The sequence below is a fragment of the Saccopteryx leptura genome, chromosome 1 (assembly GCF_036850995.1).
Source record: "Saccopteryx leptura isolate mSacLep1 chromosome 1, mSacLep1_pri_phased_curated, whole genome shotgun sequence".
Taxonomy (NCBI): Eukaryota; Metazoa; Chordata; class Mammalia; order Chiroptera; family Emballonuridae; genus Saccopteryx; species Saccopteryx leptura.
Window position 1 is genome coordinate 284,219,633 of NC_089503.1, and position 21,916 is coordinate 284,241,548.

At 41.6% G+C, this 21,916-nt stretch overlaps 1 protein-coding gene, 1 non-coding gene and 2 pseudogenes across 2 annotated transcripts in view; 2 read left to right on the forward strand and 2 right to left on the reverse strand.

The window, feature by feature from the left end:
• DERA (deoxyribose-phosphate aldolase) overlaps positions 1-21,916 on the reverse strand; it is a 154,267-nt gene that overhangs the window by 124,292 nt on the left and 8,059 nt on the right. The window lies entirely within an intron of this gene.
• LOC136390207 (U6 spliceosomal RNA) lies at positions 1,027-1,133 on the reverse strand. Its single transcript, XR_010748639.1, has one exon. It is a non-coding gene; the product is annotated as a U6 spliceosomal RNA (small nuclear RNA).
• On the forward strand, positions 10,775-12,919 carry LOC136384669 (60 kDa heat shock protein, mitochondrial-like; annotated as a pseudogene).
• Positions 18,541-18,698, forward strand: LOC136390085 (U2 spliceosomal RNA; annotated as a pseudogene).

Sequence of the window (21,916 nt, forward strand, 5' to 3'; positions counted from 1 at the left end):
TAAAAAGAAGAAAAGCCTAAGTTAAGCAAAAATCAATATGCTTATTGTAAAGAAGAAGGACATTAGAGGAAAGACTGTCCAAAAATAAAAGGAAAGTCACAGCAGACCCCAGGAGTCCTTAATCTACAGGAGGACTAACGGGACCAAGGCTCCATACCTGTTAGCCCCCCTGGAGCCCAAGGTAATTTTATAAGTAGGGGGCTACCGAGTAGATGTCCTCATTGACACCAGAGCTTCTCACTCCGTTCTCACTGCCCCCCTCAGACTGTCCTCAGGGGAGCAAGTACCCACACAAGGTACTACTGAGAATTCAGTTCTTTGTCCATGGACTTCATGGCAGACTGTCAATTTAGGAGACAATACTGTCACCCATTCCTTTTTGGTCATTCCAGGCTGTCTTTGTCCTTTACTTGGAAGAGACTTATTAAAAAAATTGAAGGCTACCATCTCTTTTAGTCATAGCTCTTAAATCTTATACTAGAAACATCTTTGACAAATATACACAAGCAAAGTTTAGGGAACAAAACAGATTAAGAAAAATTCTTTCTATGAAATATTTGGTAAAACACATATTATTTATATATACACATGTCTACACTGAGGCTAACGGTCACCTGCCCCTTGTCAGAGGAATATCTATTAAATATAGGTACAAAAGAAGAACAAAAAGTTTCAAATGACTATCTAACAGACTTACAGCATGGATTCCCTTCAGTTTGGGCAGAAACCAACCTGCCTGGGCTTACAAAGCATCAAGCATCAGTTAGTTGTGTTCATCTAACTGCAGGTGCCATCCCCATATGGGTGAAATAATATCCTATGTCAAGAGAAGCTAAAAAGGAAATAACCCCCCATGTTAAGAGAATATTAAAAGCTGGTATTCTTGTTCCTTGCCAGTCCCAATGGAATACCCCTTTACTGCTTGTTCAGAAGCCAGATACCAGTTCAGGACTTACGGGAAGTAAATAAGCAGGTTGAGACAATATACCCAACTGTGCATAACCCCTACACACTCTTTTTTTTTTTTTTTTTATGGAACGCTTCACAAATTTGCGTGTCATCCTTGCGCAGGGGCCATGCTAATCTTCTCTGTATCGTTCCAATTTTAGTATATGTGCTGCCGAAGCGAGCACCCTACACACTCTTATTAAGCCTGTTGTCACCGAACTTCAAATTTTACAGTCTTAGATGTAAAAGATGCTTTCTTCAGTATTCCCCTGGCCTCTGTAAGTCAACCATCTTTGCCTTCGAGTAGAATGACCCAGATGCAGGCATTTCAGGACAACTAACCTGACCAGATTACCACAGGGCTTCAAGAATTCACTGACCCTCTCTGACGAGGCACTACATCAGGACCTGCTCACCCTCTGCCAGGAACATCCGGAATGCATGCGGCTACAGTACGTAGATGATTTGCTTCTAGCTGTGGAAATGGAGGTAAGCTGCCGGACAGCCACTGAGGGACTTTTACAACACTGCAGACTCTGGGGTACTAAGTGTCAGCTAAGAAGGCACAACCCTGCACCTCCAAGGTGACCTATCTAGGCTCCCACATTGAGGCGGGGAAGCTTATTCTCTCCTCCAGTTGTATAGAGGCAATCCTTCGAATCCCAACCCCCACTAGCAAGAGACAAGTCCAAAAATTTCTCAGGGCAATTAGATACCGAAAGGCTGTGGATCCCTAAATTTGCAGAGATAGCCAAGTCTTTGTACTCCTGCAAAGCAGGAACCCAAGAGTTAATTTGGACAGATAAGGAACAAGAAGCTTTTGAAACCCTCAAAAAGGCCCTCACTGAGGCCCCTGCCTTGGCTTTGCAGACATTACAAGGCCTTTCCAGCTCTTTGTTCATGAGAGCAAGGGAACAGCAAAAGGGGTTTGGACCCAAACGCTTGGGCCATGGCGCAGGCCTATTGCTTACCTCTCCAAGCGGCTAGACCCTGTTACATCAGGATGGCCAGAACGTCTCAGAGCTGTAGTGGCCACTGCCATACTAGTGAGAGAGGCAGATATATTGACCATGGGGCAAGAACTGTTCCTGATATCCCCACATGCAATAGAGACTTTACTTAGAGGAACTCCAGAAAGGTAAATGTCTAATGCTAGGATCACGCAGTGTCAGGCTCTGCTCATAGATCAGCCTCACATTAAGTCTGTCCAGACGCAGGCTATCAACCCAGCAAGCCTGATGCCTGACGAGGATCCAAGCATCCCCTTGCATGACTGCTCTGAAAACCCGATGTACCCCCCTATAAAGTTAGTTTCACACCTTATAAAATTATATTTAGGAGACCACCACCATTGCTCCTCAAGCTTAGAGCTGAAATGTTAGCAGAATTAAGAAACCAAGAACTCAACCCTGGCCGGTTGGCTCAGCGGTAGAGCATCGGCCTGGCATGCGGGGGACCCGGGTTCGATTCCCGGCCAGGGCACATAGGAGAAGCGCCCATCTGCTTCTCCACCCCCCCCCCTCCTTCCTCTGTCTTTCTCTTCCCCTCCCGCAGCCAAGGCTCCATTGGAGCAAAGATAGCCCGGGTGCTGGGGATGGCTCCTTGGCCTCTGCCCCAGGCGCTAGCGTGGCTCTGGTCGCGGCAGAGCAACGCCCCAGAGGGGCAGAGCATCGCCCCCTGGTGGGCAGAGCGTTGCCCCTGGTGGGTGTGCCGGGTGGATCCTGGTCGGGCGCATGCGGGAGTCTGTCTGACTGTCTCTCCCCGTTTCCAGCTTCAGAAAAATACAAAAAAAAAAAAAAAAAAAAAGAAACCAAGAATTCTTTAAGTCATTACAGGAGCTGTAAAAAACACAGGAGCATATCCATAAGCAGGTGTGAGAAATTCTCCCTTCACCCAGCTCTGAGCCTGCTCACCCGTTCCAGCCCGGTGACATCCTCATCAAGGAGTTCATCAAGAAAAGGCTGACTCTGGCCTGGAAGGGACTTCACTACGTCATCCTGACTGATCCAACTACAGTGAAGGTTGACGACATCCTGGCATAGATTCATCACTCATGGATCAAAAAGGCTGACTCAGGATGTACCGTCACAGCTACCAAGGACCCTTTAAAATTATGATTAACCCATGTCTAGTTGTTTTACTTTGCTTTTTGTATATAATTCCCTACAGTATAGAAGGTTTGTACAAAGGAAAAGAAACGGGTTTAGAGAACAGAATAAACCTCTATTTTATATTCTAGTATATGTTATGCCTCAAGTTTATTTATAGAGGAAATGAAAGAAGGCTATTAATGCAACCACCTAGCACACTGCCTCATTAGAAATGAGTCCCAGTTCTTGTCCCCTTACTAGTAGAATTAGGATTAGCAGGAACAGCTACAATTGGGACTAGGGCCTTAGTAAAAGAAGAAATACAAATAGGGCAATTAAGTAGTCTAATCAATAATGATTTAGAAAATTTAGAGCAATCTATCTCCAAGTTAGAAGCTCAAGTAGATTCCTTAGCTGAAATAGTTTTACAAAATAGAAGAGGCTTAGACTTACTTTTTCTTCAACAAGGTGGCTTAATTGCGGCATTAGGAGAAACTTGTTGTTTCTATGCCAATAATTCTAGTACAATTAAAGAAAGTCTATCTTTAGTTAGGACAAACATAGAAAAGAATTTGAACAATCGAAGAATTAGTTCCAGAAAATGTTTAATTGGTCACCACAGCTAACTACCCTATTGTCTGCTGCAATTGATCCTCTTACTTTAATTTTACCTTGTCTGATATTAGGACCATGTTTAATCAACTTTATAACAAGGTTTGTTTGAGAAAGCATAATCTCTATCAAATTAATAGTAATCAGAAGTCAATATATACCTATACAAGAAGATAGCAATGAAAACACATCAATGATTTGATTAAAATTTCATTAAAACCAGTAGGGAATGAAATGTAGAACAGAAAGGCTCTTAGCATAAGTAACCCTTAGCAGAACTTACTTTCTCTAAAACAAAGAGACTTTTAGCAGAACTTACTTTTTCCATAAAACTCCCTACCCGCAGCGATCATTGGGACTTGTGACAACAATTCCAGTGCCATGCGGACTTTTCCTGGATGTGGACTTTTTCTGGACTCCTGTTCCTTGTGATAGCTTCTAACGGACTCAACTGGGGTTGGGTTGCATTCGCAGGGATTTGGAATGGTGTTGGTACCAACTTGGACTTGGTGAACATGTTAAGGATACTACTCTTTTATGGATTCTTGTTGTATTGGCCAAGAGTTTGCTTAAAGGCTTTAATCACAGTAAAAAAATAAATAAATAAATAAATATATATATATATATATATATATACACACACACACACACACACACACACACACACACACACACACACATATAACCGGATAAAGAAGATGTGGCACATTTACACTATGGTGTACTACTCAGCCATAAGTAATGATGACATCGGATCATCTACAGCAAAATGGTGGGATCTTGACAGCATTATACGGAGTGAAGTGAGTGGATCGGAGAAAGCCAGGAACTGCATGATTTCATGCATTGGTGGGACATAGGAACGAGACTGAGAGACATGGATGGGAGTGTGGTGGTTATGGGGGGGGAGGGAGGGAGAGGGAGAGGGGAAGGGGGAAGAGAGGGGTACGGATAAAATTAGATAGAAGGTGACAGAGGACAATCTGGCTTTGGGTGATAGGTATGCAACATAGTTGAGTGACAAGATAGCCTGGACATGTTTTCTTTGAATATATGTACCCTGATTTGTTGATGTCACCCCATTAAAATTAATAAAAATTTATGTATTAAAAAAAAAACAACCTCCGTACCCTTGGCCTTGAGGCTAATTTCCCAGGCTTGTGGCCTTGGGCTAGCTTTGCAAGGTTGCAGGTGTTCCCAGAATGTTTCTCCCTGAATTAACCCTATAGATAAACATTGTAAGAGAGCTGTTTCACTGCTTTGTTTTACTGCTAGGCTTCTCCTCCTCCCCATTTCCCAATCAGTGTGTAATTTAGTCTTTAAAAGCTAGCCCCAAACTGTGTTCGGGGCTGCATGATTTGGATGACTTAGGTCTCCATGTGGTCACTGGCTTTAAAATAAAGAATGTTTAATTTGGCTACTTAATTGTGTGGCAAAAATGTCTGTCTCTCACTGTTCTGATACAACAAGACCACTCTCAGGTTTGATAATTTACTAGGAGAACTTCCTGAAGTCAATGAAAGCTAGAAAGCTGTTATGCAGCTGTTATGCTCACAGCTTTGGTTTATCACAGAAAAAGACTATGGATTAATATCAGCCAAAGGAAGAGCCCTAGAGGCAGAGTCCAGGTGAGTTCCAATCACAGAACTTCCAACTGTCCTCTGTCAGTGGAGTAATGAACAGTGTTAACTGCTGCTGGCAGCAATGTGACAATATGCACAGAGTACTGCCAACCAGGAAAGCTCACGGGAGCCTTTATGTCCAGAGTCTTTAGTGGGTCTTGGTCACAAAGATGGTTAACCCCCAGTAGCGGAGCTCAGTTCGCAGCCCCTCCAAAGGTCAAGCTAATACCGTATGACCCAAAGTAGTCTCCAGGAACCACACTGTCAAACTATCTGGTATGGCCCAAAGCCCCCCAAATAAACAAAGATATTCTTACCAGGCAGGACAGTAAAGCAGTTTAGAGATTAACCCCCAGGAACTACGGGTAAAAGCCAGACCTCTCTATAGACAAAGCTAAATGCTTTACTACACAAATGCCTCATTTTTAAATACAAAAGAACAACAAAGGGTTACCTGATATATAAGCAAAGGATCTAACAAAAGATGCAGAGTGAAAACAACTGGACAGGAAGGGAGGGAATGGAGGGCAATCTATTGTGGGTGGGGAAAAAGGAGTCCTACGGAAAGTGACCTCACAGGGTGATCTGATCATAAATTCCTAACTGGGCAGGTCCTGGTGGGTAGTCATGCCGCAGGCATATAACTTCTTTAGTAAAACGCTTATCTTTGCCTTAAACAAACCCTGTCCATGTTTCTGTGCATCTACCTTCACACACCTTTGAAACAACCATCCTCAAGAGAGAAGATAAGCAGGAGCATTTGAGATCTTGGTCCCTGGTAATTGTCCTCAATTTGGCTCAAATAAACTCATAAATATTTTTTTAAAAGAAAACAAAATCTTATTAACTATCCTGTAAGCCAGGGGTCCCCAAACTTTTTACACAGGGGGCCAGTTCACTGTCCCTCAGACCATTGGAGGGCCGGACTATAAAAAAAAAACTATGAACAAATACCTATGCACACTGCACGTATCTTATTTTAAAGTAAAAAAACAAAATGGGAACAAATACAATATTTAAAATAAAGAACAAGTAAATTTAAATTAACAAACTGACCAGTATTTCAGTGGGAACTATGCTTTTCTCACTGACCACCAATGAAAGAGGTGCCCCTTCCGGAAGTGCGGCGGGGGCCGGATAAATGGCTTCAGGGGGCCGCATGCAGGCCGTAGTTTGGGGAACCCTGCTGTAAGCCAACCCCACCTTGCTTTCTCAACTTCCATGTAATCTTCCTTACTTTCCCTCCTTAATTGCAAATGCATAAAAGAAGCTGCAAAAACTGTTACTCTCCTAAGCATTTGAGATCTTGCTCCAAGGCATATGATATCCGTTTGGCTCATATAAACTGTTATAAAAATTCCCTACAGGTATGGACATTTCTTAGATGGGCACTATTAAGAAACATTCAGAAAACTAAAGAGCTCTTAGAAATTGAAAATATGATTAGCAAAAATGAAAAGTCCAAGAGAAGACTTGGAAGATGAAGTTGAGGGACATCTCCCTACTCCTCCATCCTCCCATGGGGGGGGGGGGGATGAGACAAGAAATGAGTGGAGTGGGGAATAAAATCGAAGGATCAGTCTAAAAAGTACAATGTCCAAGGAACAGGAATTCCAGAAGAAAGTTAAGAAAATGAAAGGGAAAAATTAATCAGAGAAATAATTCAAGAACATTTTCCAGAACTAAAGGAGGTATGGTTCATAACTAAAAGAGCACATCAGGTGGACATTTTAAAAAGGGGCCCCACACCAAAGCACATCACTATGAACTTTCAGAACTCCAAAGATATTGCGAAAAATTTTAAACTTCCAGAAAGAAAAATAAAGCAGGTCACATTATAAAATGGAGATAAGAAGAGCATCAAATATGTCAAGAGGAACACTGGATGGAAGCCAAATAGAGTGGAAGAAGGCCTTGAAATTCCTAAGGAACTAGAATTTCACAATACTCAGGCAAATCATCAATTAAATAGGACTGAAAAATAAAAGCATTTTTTGACAGTCAAAGCCTTTATTTTCAGAAAGTCACTGATGGTTGTACTCCATCAAATCAGAAAGACATGGAATCCTGGAAGCAGGGGACCCATAACAGTAGTCTGAAAAGAAACCCTGGATGAAGGCACAGGGAGAGCCCAGGGCACCAGACGTGTGGCAGGCCCACAGGGAAGCTGTGCTCGAGCAGGCGCGGTGATGACACTAGGGGTGATGTCGCTGAGAAAAAATACAGAACGAATAAATTACATCATGTCTCTGAATGTACCAAAACAGCAGTTTCATCTCTACAGCTGTTATAGGATTGCATTAGTAATAACTATACTGAAAACTAAACAAATGAGACAATTACAGAGAAAATAAAAATGTATTCAAAAAATAAAACGTAATCATAGTATACCATATGGCTTATAAATTAATACTTACACAGTCATAATAATAGAAACACTGAAAATGTATCTAACTGAAATGATATGACTATAATGAGAGGATGGAAGAGGGTCTCTGGAAAAGGAGGGAGATTAAGTGTGAGCGACCTAACTCTCTATCTTCCACAGCAGAAAGTCGATTAATAAAATTTAAAACTGAAAAATTAAGAATAACAGTACAAGCATGTTATTTTGAAATATGGAGGTAAACACTAGAAGAAAAGGCTCCCTCTGGGGAGGAGTAACTGCATGGAGAAGAGTGGGACAGGAGTTTGCTGTATGAATTCTTACACATATATCTTGTTAAAGAGAATATATATATATATATATATATATATATATAGAGAGAGAGAGAGAGAGAGAGAGAGAGATTATATATATTTATATATATAACTGCTCACAAAAATGAGGGGATATTTCAAAATGAATATGAAGCATTGGAATATCCCCTAATTTTTGTGAGCAGTATACACACACACACACACACACACACACACATATATGATACAATAACAATTAAAATAATTTTTTTTTTAAAAAGGAGAGAAGCATTCTATAATTAATCAGGATAAATACCAGAAGGCTGTGTATACTGTCCAATAAAAGAAGCTGGGGGTACCCTTTACATATTTTGTTCTCTTAAAGGCATCTTCTCCAAAGATTAGATAGCAGTAGGAGTTTGAACTCAAGGTTGACACTAAGGAGCCAATGTCACTTCAGTGTTTATAAACTACTTAAAATCTGTGAATTACTTTATCCCTCTCATCATTCTCCCAAGAGATTTGCTTCCAGGCGTACATCCAACATGAAGAATCACTGATTATCACCCACTGATAAATTCCATCCAGCTCTTTCATTTTCACTCTTTCAGAAACTTCATTAGAAAGTGACCATTATACTCCTTAAAGATGTAGCTTATCCTGTCTTATAGTCATCAGGACAGGCATTCAGGACTTCACATATGGACTTACAGTATGACCAAAATCTCAGCATATCCCAAAGCTTTTGATTTGTACAGACAGAAGAAAGTATCTCAGGGGAAAGAAAACAAAAAGTCCTTTACAGTTTCTTTTATATTCTACCTGGCCAATCCTTCACCTTCAGGAAATAGATTCAACTCCATCAGCCTAAATCAAGTGTTGGTTCTTCAGTCTCTATCTATCTATACCTGATATTTTGCCAGGCAGAGTAAGGGTCTCTATGGGTTCTTATATGCTTGTCAAATTTGGAAAACAAACACACACACACACACACACACACACACACACACTTACATAACAAGAAATATCGCAAATTAATCCTTGATTGATAAAACTTTGAATACTGTCATCTAAAAATTAGTTTTTTCATACTTTTTTTAATTTTAATTTAATTTTATTTTTTTACAGAGACAGAAAGTCAGAGTGAGTGATAGACAGGGACAGACAGACAGAAATGGAGAGATGAGAAGCCTCAATCATTAGTTTTTCGTTGCGCATTGCAACACCTTAGTTGTTCATTGATTGCTTTCTCATATGTGCTTTGACCATGGGCCTTCAGCAGACCGAGTAACCCCTTGCTTGAGCCAGAGACCTTGGGTCCAAGCTGGTGAATTTTTGCTCAAACCAGATGAGCCCACGCTCAAGCTGGCGACCTTGGGGTCTCGAACCTGGGTCTTCCACATCCCAGTCCGACGCTCTATCCACTGCTCCACCATCTGGTCAGGCAGTTTTTTCATACTTTTTAGTCAAATTAACATCTCAAATAAATTTGCTAATAGACAAAATTTCCCATGTTACAAGACATTTTATTGCCCAAATCTTGATTTTTAATATTACACGTTCTCGTGAAGATACACCAAAAGACTTACTAAACCAAATTTGGATTTCTAAATACATAGTCTTTCAATTTAATGTATTCTGGGAAAATTTCTGAGCAGAGTTTCCCAAGCCCCTAAATGTGCCTAGTGTTCAGAAAGAATAATTAGACCTTTGAGAAATTCATCAAGAAGATGGAAAACTTTGGTGCCCTGCTCGGTAAAGATCCAGCTCTCAGCCCTTTGAGAAGATTGATCAATTATTCTAGGGGCCAAGAGCTTCAGAGAAAACCTATTTAAGTCTTTCCTCTTGAAGAGAGACTTGATGACAGACTTTCCTAAATTAAAATCTGAAAATGTCCAAAAATGCCCTGTTATTTATTGATTTCACATAAGTCAATAGAAAATATTATTCAGAAAGCTGCTGCCCAGGCTGGACGCTGAGCTGTTCATACAAGTTAGAGTCTGCACAGACACTTGAATGAGAAAATGGACCTGTACACCATTAATCCTGTCAAAATACCATTAACATAATTTAAATGCTACAGAATAAACTAAAAAATAATAGTAAGTATTTTGGACAAATTTGAATAAGGATGTTAATGGAACGTAATGGTTATAGAGAACATGTACTTCCTTCTCTGGAAACCTGTTTCCCCCATCACCACTACCCGGAAGTCAATGTCTTTCTGCTCTCACCACATACTATCCCGCTTCAACCTCACTTCCGGAAAAATCTGTCCTCAGTCATTTGTACCATACCCATGGACTTAAGGCAACATACTACCTCTCCCAGGAACATTTCCTTTTATGTTTTACATCTAAGGTAAGATATAGGAAATTATGAATGACATATTTTATGAAGAGTTTTAACTTATTTCCTAAAGTTTGTGAGTTCATATTTTTTTATATAAATTTTTATTAATTTTAATGGGGTGACATCAATAAATCAGGGTACATATATTCAAAGAAAACATGTCCAGGTTATCTTGTCATTCAATTATGTTGCATACCCATCACCCAAAGTCAGATTGTCCTCCGTCACCTTCTATCTGGTTTTCTTTGTGCCCCTCCCCTTCTCCCTCCTTCCCTCCCCCCCCCCCCCATTACCACCATACTCTTGTCCATGTCTCTTGGTCTCGTTTGTGAGTTATTATTCCTGACACTTAATCTTTTGGGATACTATTTTGTAAATGACCTACTGAGACTCATTACAATGGTATGATTAAATTTGTATATTTAAATTTTGAAACCAATTACTACTATTACCAAAAATATTGCACCCTCACTTGCTGCCGATGGCCTTCCTTGCTGCTCGCACGCCTAGCCACTGCCCCGCAGAAATGCTTCGATTACATAGAATCCTTCGCCAGATTAGGCCAGTGTCCAGGGCACGGGCTCGTCACCTTGCTCGGGCTTATGCCAAAGATGTAAAATTTGGTGCAGATGCCTGAGCCTTAATGCTTCAAGGTGTAGACTTGTTAGCTGATGCTGTGGCCATTACTATGGGGCCAGAGGGAAGAATGATGATTATTGAACAGAGCTGGGGAAGTTCCAGAGTAACAAAAGATGGTGTGACTGTGGCAAAGTCTATTGACTTAAAAGATAAATATAAAAATATTGGCGCTAAACTTGTGCAAGATGTTGCCAATAACACAAACGAAGAGGCTGGGTATGGTAGCACCACTGCTATGTACTGGCACTCTCTGTTGTTAAGGAGGGCTTTGAAAAGATCAGTAAAAGTGCTAATCCAGTGGAAATCAGAAGAGTTGTGGTATTAGCTGTTGATGCTGTAATATCTGAACTTAAGAAACAGTTGAAACCTGTGACAACCCCTGAAGAAATAGCTCAGGTTGCCATAATTTCTGGAAATGGAGACAAAGAAATTGGCAACATCATTTCTGATGCGATGAAAAAGGTTGGAAGAAAGGGCATCATTACAGTAAAGGATGGAAAAACACTGAATGATAAATTAGAAATTATTGAGGGGGCCCTGGCCAGTTGGCTCAGTGGTAGAGCATTGGCCTGGTGTGCGGAAGTCCCGGGTTCGATTCCCAGCCAGGGCACACAGGAGAGGCGCCCATCTGCTTCTCCACCCCTCCCCCTCTCCTTCCTCTCTGTCTCTCTCTTCCCCTCCCGCAGCCGAAGCTCCATTGGAGCAAAGATGGCCCGGGCGCTGGGGATGGCTCCTTGGCCTCTGCCCCAGGCGCTAGAGTGGCTCTGGTCGCGACAGAGCAATGCCCCGGATGGGCAGAGCATCACCCCCTGGTGGGCGTGCCGGGTGGATCCCGGTCGGGCGCATGCGGGAGTCTGTCTGACTGCCTCCACGTTTCCAGCTTCAGAAAAATACAAAAAAAAAAAAGAAATTATTGAGGGCATAAAGTTTGATCGAGGTTATATTTCTCCATACTTTATTAATACTGCAAAAGGCCAAAAATGTGAATTCCAAGATGCTTATGTTCTATTGAGTGAAAAGAAAATTTCTAGTGTTCAGTCCATTGTACCTGCTCTTGAAATTGCCAATGCTCACCATAAGCCCTTGGCCATAATTGCTGAAGATGCTGATGAAGAAGCTCTAAGTATGCTTGTTTTGAATAGGCTAAAAGTTGGTCTTCAAGTTGTAGCAGTCAAAGCTCCAGGTTTTGGTGACAATAGAAAGAACCAGCTTAAAGACATGGCTATTGCTACTGGTGGTGCAGTGTTTGGAGAAGAAGGATTGAAGATGTTCAGTCTCATGACTTAGGAAAAGTTGGAGAAGTCATTGTGACCAAAGATGATGCCATGCTCCTGAAAGGAAAAGGTGACAAGGATCAAACTGAAAAACGTATTCAAGGAATCGTCAAACAGTTAGATATCACAACTAGTGAATATGAAAAGGAAAAACTAAATGAGCGTCTGGCAAAACTCTCAGATGGAGTAGCCGTGCTGAAGGTTGGTGGGACAAGCGATGTTGAAGTCAATGAAAAGAAAGACAGAGTTACAGATGCCCTCAGTGCTACAAGAGTGGCTGTGGAGGAAGGCATTGTTCTGGGAGGGGTTGTGCCCTGTTTCGGTGCATTCCAGTCTTGGATTCATTAACTCCAACTAATGAAGATCAAAAAATTGGTATGGAAATTATTTTAAAAGCACTCAAAATTCCTGCAATGACTATTGCTAAGAATGCAGGTGTTGAGGGAGCATTGATAGTTGAGAAAATTATGCAGAGTTCCTCAGAAGTTGGCTATGATGCTATGCTTGGAGATTTTGTGAATATGGTAGAAAAAGGAATCATTGATCCAACTAAGGTTGTAAGAACTGCTTTACTGGATGCTGCTGGAGTGGCCTTGCTGTTAACAGCAGAATGTGTAGTCACAGAAATCCCTAAGGAAGAGAAAGAGACTGCAATGGCGGGATGGGTGGAATGTGAGGTGGGATAGGAGGCGGCATGTTCTAGCCCCAGAATAGTGCTTTATCATTATTGATGAGAACTGTGAGAGGAAGCTCGAGGCAGTGCTCCTCACCTATAACTTCAGAGAAGTCAGTGAAGGAAATGACTGAAGAAAAGGCTGGCTGATGTAAGAAAATCACTAATAACCATTAGTTACTGGTTTCCATTGATAACATACAATGGTTTACTGCTGTCATTGTACAGGCCTACAGATAATTTATTTTGTATTTTTGAATAAAAATACATTTGTACATTCCTGATAACTAAGTGCAAGAGCCATGTACCAATATACTGCTTTCAACTTAAATCACTGAGGCATTTTTACTACTATTCTGTTAAAATCAGGATTTTAGTGCTTGCCATCACCCGATGAGAAGTTACGCAGCCTTTCTGTGGAGAGTAAGAATAATTGTGTACAAAGTAGAGAAATATTCAATTATGTGACCTTTATGTAATAAAAATTTGTTTCCAGGTAAAAAAAATATTGCTAGTTCTCAAGTAATGGTTTCTGAGCATATGATTGTGACTGCTTACCTAAAATAGTCATAGAATGGCATCAATAAGACTTATCTAATGAACACTTACTCTAGAGTCTTATTATTTATCAATTTTCAGAAATGTTGATTACAAAGATAAGTTAGAAAAATTAAATGGGTAACCATTCCAACATATATGTTCATTTACAGAAAATTTTATGTATTCTAGAAATACATAACCAAATTCTCAATCTTGAGCAAGAGATCCTCCTTTGAAATCTAAGTGAACTAAGTTTTGAATGAAAAGTAAAAATTTTAAAATAGGGAAATTTATTGTGTAGCTATTATATATGTTATACAAGTTTTATGTTAGCTTACTACCCTTTGATTTGCAGAAAATGTCAAATGCTTTCCAGATCCCTCCTTACCACAATCTCATGCTCTCCAGTATTGCCTTTATCTGTGTTTAAATATGTATTTTAAACACACAGAGAACGAGCCTGGAATGTAGGTGTAGCTCTTAAACAGCAGGCATCCAACATGTGCTAAAATACCCTGACTGTAAACAGACAGGGCTTGAGTTGATATTGTCTCCCAAAACAAACCCCCCCACCCCCACCCCCACACCCCCACCCGCCACATTATGGAGCACAGTGACTGGCAACACCATCTGGGACTATCTCTTCAAAACGGAACTCAAGTGGAAATTACCACCTGCTGGTTGCTGATTCAAAACATAGCTTCTCACAGCACCTAACTTCCGGCAATTTCTCCTTAGGAAGTTCTTCTGTGGCACAGGTTTTGATAAGGTGACTGATTTTCCCTGTGCTTTCAGATGTTCCATGACAAGTCATCAAAAGTGTGAAAGCATCACCACCCTACTTGAAAAAAGAAGTCTGTCCAGTAACATCTCTAGGCCATGCTGGTCTGGAAGTGCTCCCCCTCGTGGAGGAACAGGAACACAGGCTTCCCACTGTCCACTCAGGGGAGCCAGGTGAACCCAAAGCAGTCATGGAAGCCACATGATTGAGTCAGCTCTCTAAAGGAGCTGAGTCTTGTCCAATTTTCAGACAAGACTACTGTCTGCAGGGCAGGATTTCACAGCTACAGATCTAGAAGGCTGAGAGACTTATTTAAGGTCCACTATCCAAAACACAGAGTGGAGAATAATCAAAATGGCAAGATTTTGGCATAGCAAGAAGGCTCCCTACAACCCAACACTGCCTGTGGTTTAAATATTTCAAATTGTACAATTAAAGTGTCATTCATTGGTACTTATTAAAGACACTTTCCCCAGGAAAAGGTAATTCTTTCCACCATCAACTTCTCACATGTTGGTGGGAAGTAGATTTCTGTTCTTCTAAACAGTTTTAGAACAAGGGTGAAAAGCAGCCTCAAAGTAGAGACTTATCTAATCCTCACTGGCGGGGACAGCGTGCAGCAAGGGGGTAGTACACTCTGGGGCAAAATGTGGCATCTCTGACATCAGCTGACTCTCAGTTATTCAAGGGTTAACAATCCAAATAGGTTGATCTGGGCTGCTGGCCTTTTCCTGTTCTTTTCATTGCCTGCCCATGGCGTGTCTACCATATAGTCCAAAATGCAAATATATAAATAGTGGAGTACTAAAGTAGTCATTGATTCTTGTTTAAAAATCCTTATAGGCCCTGGCCGGTTGGCTCAGTGGTAGAGCGTCAGCCTGGCATGCGGGGGACCCAGGTTCAATTCCCGGCCAGGGCACATAGGAGAATCGCCCATTTGCTTCTCCACCCCCACCCCCTCCTTCCTCTCTGTCTCTCTCTTCCCCTCCCGCAGCCGAGGCTCAATTGGAGCAAAGATGGCCCAGGCGCTGGGGATGGCCCCTTGGCCTCTGCCCCAGGCGCTGGAGTGGCTCTGATCTCGACAGAGCGACGCCCCGGATGGGCAGAGCATCGCCCCCTGGTGGGCATGCTGGGTGGATCCCGGTCGGGCGCATGCGGGAGTTAAAAAATTAAAAAAAAAAAAAAATCCTTATAAGTGGCCCTGGCCAGTTGGCTCAGTGGATAGAGCATCAGCCTGGCCTATGAACATCCTAGGTTCAATTCTCAGTCAGGGCACATAAGAGAAGCGACCATCTGTTTCTCCCCCTGTAAGGCTCGTAGCCATCGCCATGGCCATGCAGGTTCGCACTGAATTCAGGCAGACGGTAAAGGAACTGTGGAGCCATAAAATGGTGGGCCATTCCATTTATTAAAGTCTCATAATAGCAGAGGAGCAAACAGGCAGGGAAGACCACTTCCCTTCCTCTCAGGGCTCCCAAGCCCTTCAGCTCTCTCTTGCACATTCTTGGTCTCTCTCTCTCTCTGCACTCCAACAGAACAGGCTGGGGGGAAAAACACTTCTCTCGCAAACAATCATCCCTACCTTCGGAGGCAGGCAGTCTGCAATTTGGAATCTGCTACCTTGAGGGCAAGCACCACAGTCTTTCACAGACTACACACACTTGGTGCTGCCCTGCGCCAATGCAACAATTAGGCAAAATATAAGCAAGCAAACCTGTTACAAACTTATTTTCCCAATATCCCCTTAACAACTCTCCCCCTTTTCTCCCTCATCCCCTCCCACAGTGGCTGGATTGGTTTGAGTGCTGGCCCGGGCATTGAGGATGGCTCAGTTGGTCCAAGCACGTCAGCCTCAGGTGCTAAACATAGCTCGGTTGATTCAAGCATTGGCCTCAGATGGGGGTTACTGTGTGGATCCCAGTCAGGGTGCATATAGGAATCTATCTCACTATCTCCCCTCCTCTCCCTTAAAATGGAATGGAATGGAATGGAATGGAATGGAATAGAATAGAAAAAAAAAAGAATAGAATCTGTGTAAGAGAAACAATGAGCAAGAAATTGAAAATTATTAATAAAAACAACATTTGGAGATTATCTTTAGATTTCTTATGTATCTTCACTTTAGGTTTCCAATTAAGAAGATTAAATTGGCCTGACCTGTGGTGGCGCAGTGGATAAAGCGTCGACCTGGAAATGCTGAGGTCGCCGGTTCGAAACCCTGGGCTTGCCTGGTCAAGGCACATATGGGAGTTGATGCTTCCAGCTCCTCCCCCCTTCTCTCTCTCTGTCTCTCCCTCTCCTCTCTAAAAAATGAATAAATAAAAAATTTAAAAAAAAAAAAAAAAAAAAAAGAAGATTAAATGAGCAATTGGTCATATATGGACTCTGAGGTCATATGAATAATAAAAAATATGAGTGCATATAGAAGCAATGTAATCTTCAGATTAAGAGCAATCTCTAGAGTCATGCAGACCAACAGTGAGTCCCAATTTACCACTCACTTACTAGAAGTATGAACATGGGCAAGATGCCTCATTTCCCAAATTTCAGCATCCTCATTTGTAAAATCAAACCTATTGGGACAACACAGAGCTGTCAAGAGGAGTAAGGAACAGGTATGTACTTAGCATAATGTGTTGCATATTGTAAAAACCAATAAGTATTAACTTTTATTATTTGTTTCACCATCTTCATGATGGCAAGAGGATCTCCCTTTTAAAACCTTTTTAAGTAAATTACTTTTAATTGTTAGCATGACAATGATCAAGCAGTTGTGTAACCATATAATGTTTATCTAGAGATATACTTCAAAGTAGTAGGGATAAACTCATGTGGTGTCATTTTGTATTTACTTTAAAATACAACAGCAAAAAAGGAGGGCTGGCAATGCAAGCGTGGCAAAATTGGTGTCTGTTGGATCTGGGGGACAGGCACATGCATTCTTTACAGCAATCTCTCCACTTCTATAAATATTTTAAAACCTTCACATTTAAAGGTTAAAAATAATCAGCTGGTCTGTCAATATACATTCACTGAGAACACTCTAGGAGAACATATGACTGGTGCCATGAGGCAAGAATTAACCATTGTTTAAAAAAAAAATCAGGCCCTGGACGGTTGGCTCAGTGGTAGAGCGTTGGCCTAGCGTGCAGAAGTCCCGGGTTCGATTCCCGGCCAGGACACACAGGAGAAGCGCCCGTCTGCTTCTCCACCCCTCCCCCTCTCCTTCCTCTCTGTCTCTCTCTTCCCCTCCCGCAGGGAGGCTCCATTGGAACAAAGATGGCCCGGGCACTAGGGGTGGCTCCTTGGCCTCTGCCCCAGGCGCTAGAGTGGCTCTGGTCGCAACAGAGCGAGGCCCCGGAGGGGCAGAGCATCGCCCCCTGGTGGGCAGAGCATCGCCCCTGGCGGGCGTGTCGGGTGGATCCCGGTCGGGCGCATGTGGGAGTCTGTCTGACTGTCTCTCCCCATTTCCAGCTTCAGAAAAATACAAAAAAAAAAAAAAATCAGGTATACATCATCTTTACCTTTCTGCCATGTTCCCAGGAACCAAAGAGTAAGGAAGGAAAAGGACTTTGATCTGTAAAGAGAGATTTCAGAGTCCACAGATGGCTTTATGCACCTGACTCATAAGAAGAGCCCAGCCATCCAGCCATCTGAACCTTTTTCAACCTGGGTTCCTCATCTGAACCAGAGAATTAAAAAAAAAAAAAAAGAATGACTGTTTCCTCATTCCTCACAATGGAAAACTAGAACCCTTCCCTTCCATAAAGAGACAAATTGCTTCATTGTTTATAATAGATGCCCTTGGGCAGGAAGGCTAAATTTTCTTGTAAACCCCAACTATGGAAGACTGCTAGAAACTCCACTTAAAACCTGCTGGTTCTTAGTTCACTCAAAATTCTAGTAATCTTGGTTCTCTTGTTTCTAGCCATATGCATACTAGAAACATCAAACCAGAAGGTCAGAAACTCTACAGGAGAGAGATGCAGACTGGTCACAGGAAAGGAACCAAAAACTGTATTAAAAACACATTCAGTGAACAAACAAGCAGAGCGGCACGCCACTTGATTAGAGCAAAGAGACTCTAAAAAGCTTTCAGGAGTCCGTTTATACCCTTTATCCTAAGTTAATAATTACTGAGTACTTACAATATTGAGCACTTAACAAGGAATTACATGCTTGTGACAATGATCCTCCAAGTCACCAAAAACAATTATATTCTACCCAGTGCATGCTACCTGAGACAGGGACTAAACCTTCAGATTTCTATTTCTTCATAGGACAATACTGAGCAATTTTCATTTCCTTCTCTATATTTATGCTTTCTTCTATCACTTCTCGGCCTTTTGGCTAAGATCAAGTGTAGTATATTTATGCTTTCTAAAGATTTTCTATAGTGACTATGCATTACCTTTTTAATTAGGCAAATGCCATTTTCAAAGATAATTAAATTTAGGAAGATTCATCTCAGCCTAAGTTTTAGCCTTTTTCATTCATATTTAAGAGTAAAACCTCCACATTAATTCATTCTCCACATTTCACAGATAGGTATGAGTCTTATGTCCTCGGTGTTAAGGACCATGTGATCAAAATGGTGAGAAGAAAACTTAAGAGAAAATAATCAAAATCATTAAGTGTTAAAAGACAGATAGTAAACAAGAGGAATAAGACGTGTATTTAAGTTTGATCTCCAACGCTAAAGATCACTTCCCACAGGCAGAGAACAATGTCAATAGGTATTCCGAACAGGAGGAACCTTTGCAAGAAACAAAGACCAAGTTGCCTGCCAGGAGGGGGAGGTGGTAACAGCAATGAGACCAAATGGCCCAGGATCCTCCAAGACAGGGAGAGAGAAGTGTCTGGGGTTGACACTGCAGGCAGTAACACGCCATTCTAAGTTCCTAGAAATGGCAACAATTCTTCTTTATTCATTCATTTAACAAACACCGATGAAAACAATTACTTACATCATGAAAAGTACAGTTCTACATGACATGAGGGAGACAGAGACCTAACAATTATTATTAGCACCACTGCCTGTTGTCCAGACTCTACATGCTAATCATCGCTATGTCCCACAACCTCTGTTATGTAATTACTAGTGTACTATTACAACCAGTCAGAGTGTTCTTCTACAGACTGAGATTGTGATAGTCTTCTTCCTGGTGCCAACCTGCAAAGGTGCTTTCACTCATAAAATGCCACGTTAGACCTTTGCCTAGCTCAGGGGATTTCTCACAGTATTTTTAACTGATCATTGAAAGGTTAATACAAAATACATGGTTGGCTATTTAATCATTTGAGAGAAGGCAACTGCATAGCCCGATGATGTGCAGTCTGCTTTCCTGGACAAGAGTCCGCAGTGTGCCTCCCCAGGGATATGCTAGTGTGACGAAGGGAAGCTTCTCAATGGGACGGCCCCAGACTTCTGCGGCTCATTTCCTTCACGAAGACAGGGAAGGCGCTGAGCACACAGCAGGTACTCTGCATACATGTGCTGGATGGAGAAGTTTGAGATTGCAGTAACCGTTGCCTCCTGAAGAGTCCAAAGATTTTTAAAGAGGATAAAAAGAAAAAAAAAAAAACATTCTGCTTATAAAGGTTCAAGACTAAAATGCAGGTGGGACAAAAGGAGGTTCACGGTTGTGAGCTCGTGAAACAGTTTATTCTTGTCCTATTATTTATTATGGGTTTATTTTACATACAAACAACTGCATACCTACTTTTGTGCTGCCAAGTATGTTTCCAGTTTCTTCTCTGGAAAATTATTAGAAGCGTTTAAGTTTTCCCTACATACTGAAAAAAATAATAATTTCCCTCAAAACACTACAATATACAGCGCTTGAACTCCTTCACAAGTATAAATAAAATGAGGATTGCCACAACCTACGTTCGACCACAGTGCAAACTTAATAATTTCCAAGAAGCATGATCAGGCACTGGCACAGTTGATAAAACGTCGGACTAGGAAGCAGAAGACCCAGGTTTGAAACCCGAAGTTCACCGGCTTGAGCACGGGCTCACCAGCTTGAGTGCGAGATCACTGGCTTGAGCATGAGATCATAGACATGACCTCATGGTCGCTGGCTTGAAGCCCAAGGTCGCTGGCTTGAGTAAGGGTTCACTTGCTCTACTGTAGCCCCCACCCTCATTGCCCCCAGTCAAGGCACATATGAGAAAGCAATCAATGAACTAAGGTGCCACAACAAAGAACTGATGCTTCTCATCTCTCTCCCTTCCAGTCTTTCTGTCCCTATCTATCCCTCTCTCTGTCTTTGTAAAAAAAAAAAAAATTCCAAGGAAACATGAATGTTCCTTTTTCCATCAGAAAATTAACTAAATTACTCTTCCTGGTAAATAATTTCACAGCTTCAGGTAATGGGAGATTTTTAGGGTCTATTCTTTCCAGTATCTCAGACCATGGAGACAATAGGCTCATGTCAATTTCCAAAATCATCATGAAGTACACCGGTTATATTTTTCCATCAGCAATTGGCATTAGTTTAATAAAATTCGCTCCTTTTCAGATACAATGCGCTTTTCCGATATGTGCACCTGCTTAACTGCCTTACCCGCCTTGTTTCCATTTTTTCACACTCATTTTAACACATTTCCTCATTTAATTTTAATCAGAAAATGAAAGGCTAATGTCTCCTCAAATTTTCTTATTGGAATTTTTAAACCAAGTATTGAAGAGTATAATAAATATATTAATATAAAGGTAAAAGTGACTAAGAGGATTTATCAAAAAATAGTGTACAGTAATTTAATATTCCCTGAATCTCTAATCTGGGAAGCTCCGGAGCTTATTACAGCATTCTTCTGAATCTTCAGTGTTCATAAGAACCATCTGGGCCTGACCTGTGGTGGCACAGTGGATAAAGCGTCGCCCTGGAAATGCTGAGGTCGCCGGTTCGAAACCCTGGGCTTGCCTGGTCAAGGCACATATGGGAGTTGATGCTTCCAGCTCCTCCCCCCTTCTCTCTCCTCTCTCTCCCTCTCTGTCTCTCTCTCCTCTCTAAAAATGAATAAATAAAATAAAGAAATTTTTTAAAAAAAGAACCATCTGGGGAGCTTGTGAAAATGCAGATTCCTGGGCCCCTTACCATTAAGATTTATAGGTAAAACTATTGCGGGGTTCAGGAATGTACATTTTTTTAATTTTTTTTTCTTTTTTACAGAGATAGAAAGAGAGAGAGTCAGAGAGAGGAATAGATAAGGGACAGACAGACAGGAACGGAGAGATGAGAAGCATCAATCATCAGTTTTTTTCATTGCAGCACATTAGTTGTTCATTGATTGCTTTCTCATATGTGCCTTGACCACGAGCGTTCAGCGACCTTGGGCTCAAGCTGGTGGGCTTTTGCTCAAACCAGATGAACCCACACTCAAGCTGGCGACCTTGGGGTCTCGAACCTGGGTCCTCCGCATCCTAGTCCAATGCTCTATCCACTGCGCCACCGCCTGGTCAGGCTCAGGAATGTACATTTTTAACAAGCATCTCAGCTGATACTAATTCAGGACCACAGCCCAGTTAAGCTCCTACAAAGCTAATGGCAAGAGAAGTAATTCTGAGTATCATAATAAACCAGCATAGAGAGAGCATGAGTTTCATTCCAATACTGTCTGTCTCTAACCAGCCATGTGGCCATAGGTTTAATTTCCCTGTCTCAGGTGACTCATCTGTAACAGAAGGGTGTGGGAAT